General features: G+C 49.8%; 1 protein-coding gene across 1 annotated transcript in view; it reads right to left on the minus strand.

The window, feature by feature from the left end:
* The window catches only part of MAPK4 (mitogen-activated protein kinase 4), a 151,683-nt gene extending 149,256 nt beyond the window's left edge, over positions 1-2,427 (minus strand). Inside the window, exon 1 of the mRNA XM_030292246.1 lies at positions 2,382-2,427. The gene's annotated coding sequence lies outside the window, so the exon portion shown is untranslated. The remainder of the gene's footprint in view (positions 1-2,381) is intronic.
* Positions 2,428-9,642: the final 7,215 nt, after the last annotated feature.

Below are 9,642 nucleotides of genomic sequence, written 5' to 3' on the forward strand. Positions count from 1 at the left end.
GGTGGCCTAGTCGGTTAAATGCCCAACTTTAGCTCAGGTCATGATCTCACAGTTGGTGGGTTCAAGCCCTGAGTTGGGCTCTGTGCTGACAGTTCGGAACCTGGAGCCTGCTTTGGATTCTCTCTCTCCCTCTCTCTCTGCCCCTCCTCCATTCACACTCTGTGTCTCTCTCTCAAAAATAAACAAACACTAAAAAAAAAAAAAAAAAAAAGTCCTTTATGACAAAGACTACATCTTAGATTATATCTCCCTGATAGCAGCCTATATGAAACATAAGTGCTCAAATATTTGCCAAGAGACTGATGGCCCACAGTTTTCTTGACAATTCCAGTGCGTGTCAGGATCCCAAGATGATCAGAGTAATAGAGTCATCATATCTCTTAGCAGGAAGGACCCTCAGACCATTTGATTCTTTCACTTAGCCCCTAGCCACCCAAATGACGGGATTTTAAAGATATCCTCACCCCACCTGTTGTCACCAATTTGGAACTAGGAGTTGGAAGGTCCAGGCTGGACCTATCTTTGTGCCTTCCGCCACCCCCTTCATGGTTTATTTAGTTGGTTGTCCTTTTGTCTGTCTTTCTGTCCTCACCACTGATTGTCTATCCCTTTGACTATCAGGACTTTGCCCTATTAACCTTTAATTCATTGCAGTAACTAGCATGGTGCTTTGCACAAAGGAATTGACAACCTCTCCCCCACCCCAAGCCCCTGGCCATGTAAGTAAAGTGAATTGGAAAGGGGTCCCAGAGTAGGCCTTTGCATTATTCTGCCCTGCTCCCTTCCAACCCCTCAAGCTCTAGTATAGAAGACAAGCTCTTCCTACCCCACATGACAAGCAGTCCAGAAAAGGTAAAATGTAGGCTACTAAAGGAACTGAAGACTGAAGGGTCCAAAGACACATTCTCTCCTTTGCTTCCATATGTCTCCTAAAAGTAGGCTGGGCAATCCTTCAGAAAACACACACACACACACACACACACACACACACACACACACACAAAACCTTTGTACACACAAGGTGTTCAGGAGATACCTATCAAAATAAGGTCACAGCACAACTACCTTGAAAACAGGAAGCACTCAATAAATATCTGCTAAATTGAAATGTTTGTAACACATCTACTTCGTACCTAGTAGATGCTCAATAAATACCTTTAAATTAAGACGATCCTAGGACTGCTGCCTTGCACATAGTAGGCCCCCTGTAAATGGCTATTAAATCTCATAGTGGTAGACGCTCGCTCCTCAGAGAACTCGGGCAGAGGTGACATTAGTCAAATCCCAGGCAGAGATCCATGAATGGAAATGCGCGTCTCGAGGTAGCGCTTTTGAGAGTGCTGGAGAGGCGCGTGACAGTGCGCGGCCGCCGCGCACAGCGCGCTTTTTCCGGAGCCGCGGACGCACCGCCTGCTCTCGGGCATTGATTAGCGATCGGGACCCATTCCCCACCCAGGGGCGGGCAACGGCTGCCGCCTCCACTTGTCACTTCGGGGCTGCACCTGAAGCTCCCGCAACGGCCCCCTCCCGGGGCACCCGCCCACCCAGGCTTCTCGGATTCCGGAGAGTTGCGGGCAGAACAAAAGCAAACGCCAGCCGGGCTTCCGATTGCTTTCCGGTGGAGAGCAGCCGGGGAAGAGGCTGGGGGAGCTGGCCCAGGACCGGGCTGCGTGGTCAAACCCGACCGGCTGCCGGCAGCTGCCCGCCCTCCCCAGCGGATTCGGGCTGGGGATTGCCGAGCCGGAGAAAGCGGCGGGGCTGCCTCCCTCCCTCCCAGCTCTCCCGGGCACCCCGAGCCCCCGCCCTGGGGCCGCGAGGGGCAGAGTGGAAGCCTCAGTCGGGTGGGGCGTGGGAGGCGCTATAGTAACCTCTGAACGAAGCGCGAAGGCGGCTAGAGGAGAAGATGCTAGGGGACTGGGGCAGACCCCACAACCAAGATCCCAATTCGAACTCGCAATACGAACCGCCCCTCGGAGCCCCCAAACGCGCGGAACTGCCCGCAGGGGTGGGGTCCCCCCCCCAGCACCCGGTCCCTAAATTCTCCTGCACTACACACCCCCCGGGGACGCCCAGTGGCAACCTTCCCATCGGAACCGCAGATCCAGGGACAGCCCCCGCGCGCGGTCGGCCGAGGAAAGGGGTCCTTGAGCGCGGCCGCGTCGGTCCCGCGGGAGACACCCCCCCCCCTCGGAAACTCGCTAGTTTGGTATTTGCTTGGTTTTCCGTTGGGTTTGGGGTTTTTTTTTATAAAGGTGAGGTGGGGGTGCAGAGAGAGCGGGGAAGTAGCATTTCTTCCCTTCGCCCGGCTTCTCCAGAACCCGCAGAACTCCGAGAGGGGCAGGCAGCGGGAGAAGAAAGAAAGCGGAGGGGGAGCCACTTACCCAAGGCAGAGCCCGAGAGCGCGGCGGCCCGGGCGCGAGAGACGCCTTTGTCTGCGGTCGCGGCGCCGGCGCGCTCGGCCAGGCGGGTCCCAACCCTGGCGCGCCGCGAGCTCCCGCGGGCGCCCGGACAGCCCGGCTCGCAGCTCCGGCTCCGGCTCGCGGCTCCGGCTCCGGCTCCGGCTCCGCTCCGGCCCCCGGCCGCACCGCCCCGCGATCGCCGCCGCCGCCGCCGCGGCTCCGCCCCGAGCCGGGCCCCGCCCCCGGGCCGCCGGGCCCCCACCTGCTGCGGCGGCGGGAGCGGGGGAGCCCGGCCTGGGCGTCCGGGGGCGGCCGCCTACCCCGCGCGCCCCGCTCCTGCCTGCCTCCCCAGCCACCCCGCGGAGCGCGCGCGGGGCGGACGGACCTTGTCCCCCGAAGCCCCCGCAGAGGCAACCTCACCTGGGGGGCTTGGCGCCCGCGCGTTTTCTGAGTCGAGCCTCCGTCCCGAGGCAGCCTGGCCTTCCTGCCCGGGCGCACGTTCTCAGGAGTCCTCCGTCACCTTGGAAGCCGGTCCCCACTTTTGCCGGGGGGGAGGGGACCCCTCGGGGTCTGCCCGGGAGGGAGGGAGCGGGGGGGGGGGGCGGGAAGCTGGATCCTCCCCTGCCCCGGCCGAAAGCGGGCCTCCCAAGCCTGGTCAGCCCCGCGCCGCTGCAGCGGCCGGGAGCCGGGGCGCGGGGGTAGAAGGAGCGGACGGGGACCTGGTGGCCGGTTTGGAGCCGCGCGGTCCTTGGCCGTCGCCGGGCAGAGGGAGACCCGGATGGGCGGGAGAAGGAACCGGCCCAGAGTCGAGGGGGCGCAGGGTGCACGTGCAGCGGTCCAGAGCTTGCCTTAGATTCAGAGTCGGGCGCCTGGGCTGTGAACCTGTGCTCATTTGCAGGACCGGGATAAAAGTAACAGAAGGGAACCAGACTTTGGAAGCCAGAGAAAAGGAAAGCAGAAGGCTCCAGACTTGTGCACAACAGTGGTAATAACTGCTGTTTAGGTGGTGCCTTCCAGCAAATCCAAAGTGGTCCATACGGATTAGGTGCGTCACTTAATGCATTCGCCCCAGTGGAAATGTGGGGGAGCCACTTTTCTAGGCAGAGAAAAATATGATAACCTAAATATTGTACAATGAGGTCACTGGCGGCTTTAGCTGCCCATGAGCCCTCCCTACTCCCAACTCCCAAAGCATTCTGAGCAAGAACCTTAACTTTGGTACTTCATAAGGTCAGCTGTATCCTACGTTATTTCTGCTTTACCCCGCATGTCTACCTCCAGGGCCTAGTGCAATTCCAGGTGTGTAATGGGTGGTCAGTCACTGTTGAATGCATTAATGTGTGATTCATGTAACTGTTCTAAATTAACATGGGCAAAAACAAAGATTTTAAATTGTGGGATCAAATTAGAAAATACATCAAGTGGGTAGAACAGTGATGGCCACATGAGGTGTAATAAATGTTAGCTCTAATGATCACATAGATAGAAATGCTATTAATCGTATGTATGCAGGTAATAGGTTAAGGTTACATGCTAACTTAAAGACAGCAGTTATCTGAACCTTCATTAACCTAAAGGAATGAGTAACGATAAGGAGAGAATATTTAACAAGCAACTGTGTGTGCATCTCTGGTGAGACTTTCCTATGTATCTTTCTCAAAGAGAACATTTTAACATTTGCTTCTTTAATTTTCATTACAAATAAGTGTCATCAATTCAGTGGGTATGCATACATATGAAATACTGTGTTAATTTATTCATTTTTGTAACATCTTTTCTAGGAAGGAGGAATAAGAGGCCCCAAGGATTCTCATTTTGTCCAAAAAAGCCAGAAAAGCAAATGTGCCACCCCATTAAGCCCATTAGGCTGAGAGTCTGGTAGGTGTGAATAAAGAGACTGACCCAGGACAACACCAGCAAAGCTCCTAGTCTCCCTCCTGGGTGTTTTAGATCAGTGTCTTGGGTCTGTGAAACTACTCTTGGGAGCAATGTGCTTGTCCACGTGAGATAATTTATCTCTTCCATTTGGCAACTGGGAAAATGTAATTTTCTCCGTGTGATGAGTGTGAGTGAATGGCTCATGCATAGTGAATGGCCGTCCTCCAAATTATGGTACGAGGGTGTGAAATATGCATTTTAATATCAGAGTCCATTACCGCACAATGCCAGGGGAATGAATGAGAACTGGGATATTTCATCTAGACACCCCGCGTCACATCACTATCACATGGTATTCTTCTATGGATGCTGTTATTAGGAAACAGGTTATTCCTTATTTTTATCCTGGCAGAAGAAACAAACAGCTGGCCTAGATGGGTAAGTAGGAAATAACCACACAGAACCCAGAGGTTGGGAAGGTCACCAGGTTGTTTGAGGACTTTTTTTTTTTTTCAGGGGCGCTTGGGTGGCTCAGTCGGTTAAGCCTCCGACTCTTGATTTTCGGCTCAGGTCATGATCTCACGGTTGGTGAGTTCAGGCCCCGTATCGGGCTCTGCACTGACAGCACAGAGCCTGCTTGGCCCTTCCCCTGCTCCTGCTCTCCCTCTCTCAAAATAAAATAAATAAACTTAAAAAAAAAAAAAAAAAAAAGAGGCGTCTTTTTTTTTTCATGGGGAAAAATGTACCAGCATTTCCCCACTGCCTATGACTGGATAACCACATGCTGTATCTCAGTGACCAGGCCAGAGGTGCGCATGTCTGCTGTGGTCCTAGAGGACAGGAGGCGGGGGAGTTGTTGCATTGAGCAGGAAAGTGCAATGCCTCCTTTCTTAGAGTATTTAGATACAATTTTTTGAAATATTGTTTCTATAGATGGAATACCTGTGTCCCTTCCCCAGCCCCCAATGCCTTTGTTGAAACCTAATCCCCAACGTGATGGTATTTGGAGGTGGGGCCTTAGGAAGGTGAAGGGTCATGAGGGTGGAGCCCTCAGGAAGGGGATTTCTGCCTTGATAAAGGAGACCCCACAGAGCTCCCTTACCCCTGCTGCCCTGTGAGGACCCAGTGAGTAGATGGGCATGGATGAACCAGGAAGTAGGCCCTTACCAGGTACCAAATCTGCCAGCACCTTGATCTTGGACTTCCCAGCTTCCAGAACTGTGAGAAGGAAGTTTTGTTGTCTCTAAGCCACCCAGTCTCTGGTGTTCTGTTACAGCAGCTGGAATGTACTAAGACCACAGAGAAACACTTCTCCGGAAGGTCTAGGATCAAAAATGAGGTAACAAATGACCATCTTTCTCTATAGAGCTACACATACGACTTATTTATTGTAGTATAATAAGAAATATATGTGTTCTTTGTCCCTGATTCCCAACACAGAGCTCCTCAAACCCTTCGAATTTCTTGAGTGACTGGAGTGTCTTTTGTCATTCATAACCATACCCTTTTGAGTTTATTCTAATGAGATGACTCAGGGTGGGCCCCTGCATCTAGCCTCTGGATGGAGCTGGTCACCGGAAAAACCAGGGGGTTAGAGGGTTGAAATTTTCAGCCCTACCGACAAACCTCTGGAAAGATTAAACTTGATAGACACTCTTGAACGTCAGGATTTGAAGGGCTGCCAGATGACATCCACTTGGTGGCCGGGGTTGGATGGGGCGGTGAACTCCAGTTCCTCAGGGACTGAAGCTCCTGTAAGTCGGGACCTTCCCGACCTAGCCCTATGTACCTCTTCTTCTGACTGTCCATCTGGAACCTTTCAAATATCGTTTATAATAAACTGATAAGCGTAAACAAATGTTTCTCTGAGTTCTGTGAGCCGCTCTAGCAAATTAATTGAACCTGGGGGAGGGGGGGGTTATGGAAATCTGAAGTGGGCACGGGGATAGAGTTCTGTGGGACTGAGCCCTTAACCTGCGGGAACTGACCTCATCTCTGGATAGTGTTGGAATTGAATTCAATTGTAGGAAAACCGGTCAGTGTCCACTGAGAGTTGAATTGCTTGATGGTATTGGAAAAAACACAGCGGATTTATGAATTGTTCATACCTGTTTCCCGGTTTGGTTTTGTCTTGAGGAAGAAAATCTATTTATGATTATTATAGTTATACCTGATTTATGCCCCGTCAATTACAGACAGGGATACGAGGCACTTCGCAAATATTAAAAAACATGTGAAGCTATAAAGCACTCTTCTAAGTTTTGGTACATCAGTCTTGGTTTACAGTTAGTATTAGTGTTTTATTAAATAAGGGTGGCTACTCTCCAGTTCTGGCAAAGACGAGGAAAGCCCTGCCTATTATTGGCAGATGTGACTGATAATAATAGATTTCCACTTAGCTTTTACAGGGTTGCTTTCCCTTGACTGTAAAGGAACCTGGCTGGCAAATAATAATAATAATAATGTTCTAATTAAGATGTGCACACAGTCTGTGATGGATGAAGTTGGCACCCGAGGCACTTAGGAAATTCAATTGAGAAGGGTCAGAGTTTTGATTATGCTTTCTTGAGTCGTCAAGAGGAAAAGCAGCCAAAAAGACCATGCAATGACAGCACAGTATGTTAAAAGAGCAGTGAACTGAGAGTTCATTCTGCCACTAACCAGCTGTGTAACCCTGGACAAGGCTTTTGCCCTCTCTGGGTTGTAGTTTTCTCATCTGTAAAATGGGAGGACTCACCTACTGGGTCAAATACTTCTCACGCATCACCTCAGATCAAGGTGGCCACCTGAGGGTCTGTCTGTGCTCACGGACCTGGGATAATGCCTCGCTTCCTATTCACTCTTTGCACCTCTCACTTGCTGCCCTGGAGCTTCCCTATTGCCTCCGAGTGGAGAGAGGCTGCAAGACCAAATGGGCACCCTTGCATAGAAGAGACAGGGGGCTTAAGGCACACTGGGGGAAGTTCTCACCAGTGGGTTCCAGAAGCCAGCAGATACGATCTTTTTCACCTTCTCCAGAACGCAGCAGCTCATGTGGCCACTCAGAAGAGGATCCAACACGATCAGGCCATCAGCTGAGCTGGATCATGAAAGTGCTTTGCTTCTGTTCTCTTTTTCCTTCTCTGCCCTGCTCCCCTTTCCTTCTCACTCCTACTCCTCGGGCAGGACTGCACTATTTTCAGGGATGGGAGAGGACTGTCCTCCTTAATAAAGAGTGATGTGGAAGCTTTGGTCTCGGGATCTGCTTTGGAAATCCCAGGCTCAGTGTCCTAACGATTCCCGCCAGTGGAGGGAATCCACGTGCACTTTCTCAGTGAAGGAAGAGGAGGACCGCAAGGCAAGGCAAGTTGTTTGATGTAATGTCCTTCTGTTTTAAGTTCATTTGAAACAAAAATGTCCCGCCATGAAAACACAATTGAAATCTCTTGGACTATTTCACACTGGGACAAGTCTGGGAGAAGATGCTAGAGATGGGAAAGTGGGTTTTGGATGGAGAGTTCTGAATGCACTTGCAGGAGAAGTGCAGTCTGGGGAATCTAAGGAGAAAGACCACGAGGGAGGCTGGCTTCCAGGCTGGAGAGACAAGATTTGAACTCGTCATCACAATGTGGATAGGAGGGGAGTCCGTGTTTGTGGTTAAGATTCCTGGGGAAGCAAGTCCAGCGAGCAGAAGGTCTAGAAGAGAACCTAAAATCACCAACTCCAGCAACTCTCTCTCTCTTGTCCCTGCAAAACCATTTTCTACATCTTGCCCTCTCCCTTTGTCCTACTAAAACAACACTGATTTGTTCAGATAGGGGGTTGAGATCCCTTGATCTCAGGAGGTTAACGTCTTCTCAGGCCTCCAGAGGATGAATCATGAATGACTTAAAGGTCAATATGTAACCCAGGTCTGCTAATGAAACCTAGCAGAAGGCCTGCTAAAGAAAGCTCCCTTCCTGAATTAAAAGATTGAAAAGAGGGCAGAGATTGCATTGTTCTTCCTGCCTTGGATGTAGATGTGATGCTGGTGCTACAGCAGCCACATGGTGATATTGAGGCAACAAACACAAGAGGAAGGCCAAGAGAATCTCAGGGATGCTAGCCCTAATATCAGTGAGCCACTAAGTCAATTTTGGCAGCTATACATCATCTTCTTGTGTTCAAGAAAAATAAATCCTTGTTTATTTCAGGCACTGTCAGTAGGGTTTTCTGTTCCTCAGAGCCAAAATCATTCCTGAGCCAAGGAAAATGTGATAAAGAACCAACAGGAGATCCAAGAAGGACAAAGATTCAGCAGTCAAGGAAATAGAATTTGAGGAGGCGGAAGTGGCTGACAGTGAAAATGCTGCTGAGGAGTCAAAAGAAAGAGGACACTTGAAAACATGAGTGGAATTGTTCGAGTGAGAGGTCATTGGTCAGCTCAATGCGAGCTGTTCCAGTCTTACTGATGGGGCAAAAGCCAGATGTCAGTGGGCTAAGGAGAAAAGAATGTGAGGAGAGGAGGCACTGAATATAGACAGTTCTTTCGAGAAGTTTTGCCTGTGAATGTATCAAGAGCCTTCAAATGTTACTGAGCTTTGACCTACATTTTTCACTTGTAGAGATCTATCCAAAGGAAATAATTAGAGATACTGACAAAGATTTAGGCCATATTGCCCCAGCCAATATATAGGAAGTGTTTTTAATGGCACGGGAAAATATTCATAATGGATCAATTAAAACACCGGGCCCTAAAAAATATGGCTATAAATTTGTTACATACATTATTCATATGCAAAGAAAAAGGCAGAAAAGAAATACATTAAAATATCCAAAATTACAGGAAAACTTAAATTTCTATTTTTCTTTATGTTTCAGAATTAGCATTTGTTATTTTTATAGTCAGTAAGCTTTACGTTTTAAAAGCTATGACATTTGCTATGAAGGAAAAAAAACATAGCAGCGACTCGGGCCAGGTCCTAATAGGACAAATACCTGAAGAACAAGTAGGGGTTTATACAGCATATCGTGTTTTCTTCTTAGATCAGACTTTCAGGAACCTCGGAAGCAAATTTGATGTTTAGTCACCAGTATTTAACTTTCTCTTTTCTTTGCATATTTGGTTTATCCCTTCTTGGGCCCCAGGTCCCACATCTGCAAAGACAGGAAGAGGCATCTGAATAATTTGGCCCAGTGGGAAGGGTCCAGGCCCCCCAGTATGGCCCAGAGCCCCCTTGGCCAAGAGATACAGGTGAGAGACAGCAAATACCCCCTCAAGGCAAGATTCAGATCAGAGACCTTTTTGTGAACTGAAAACAATCTATAGCAGATGGGTGATTAATGCCCATCTACTCAGAGCACATTGTATGATACCAGATGAAGAAGAGGAGAGGCCAGACCCTCT

The sequence above is a fragment of the Lynx canadensis genome, chromosome D3 (genome assembly GCF_007474595.2).
Source record: "Lynx canadensis isolate LIC74 chromosome D3, mLynCan4.pri.v2, whole genome shotgun sequence".
NCBI classification, from domain to species: domain Eukaryota; kingdom Metazoa; phylum Chordata; class Mammalia; order Carnivora; family Felidae; genus Lynx; species Lynx canadensis.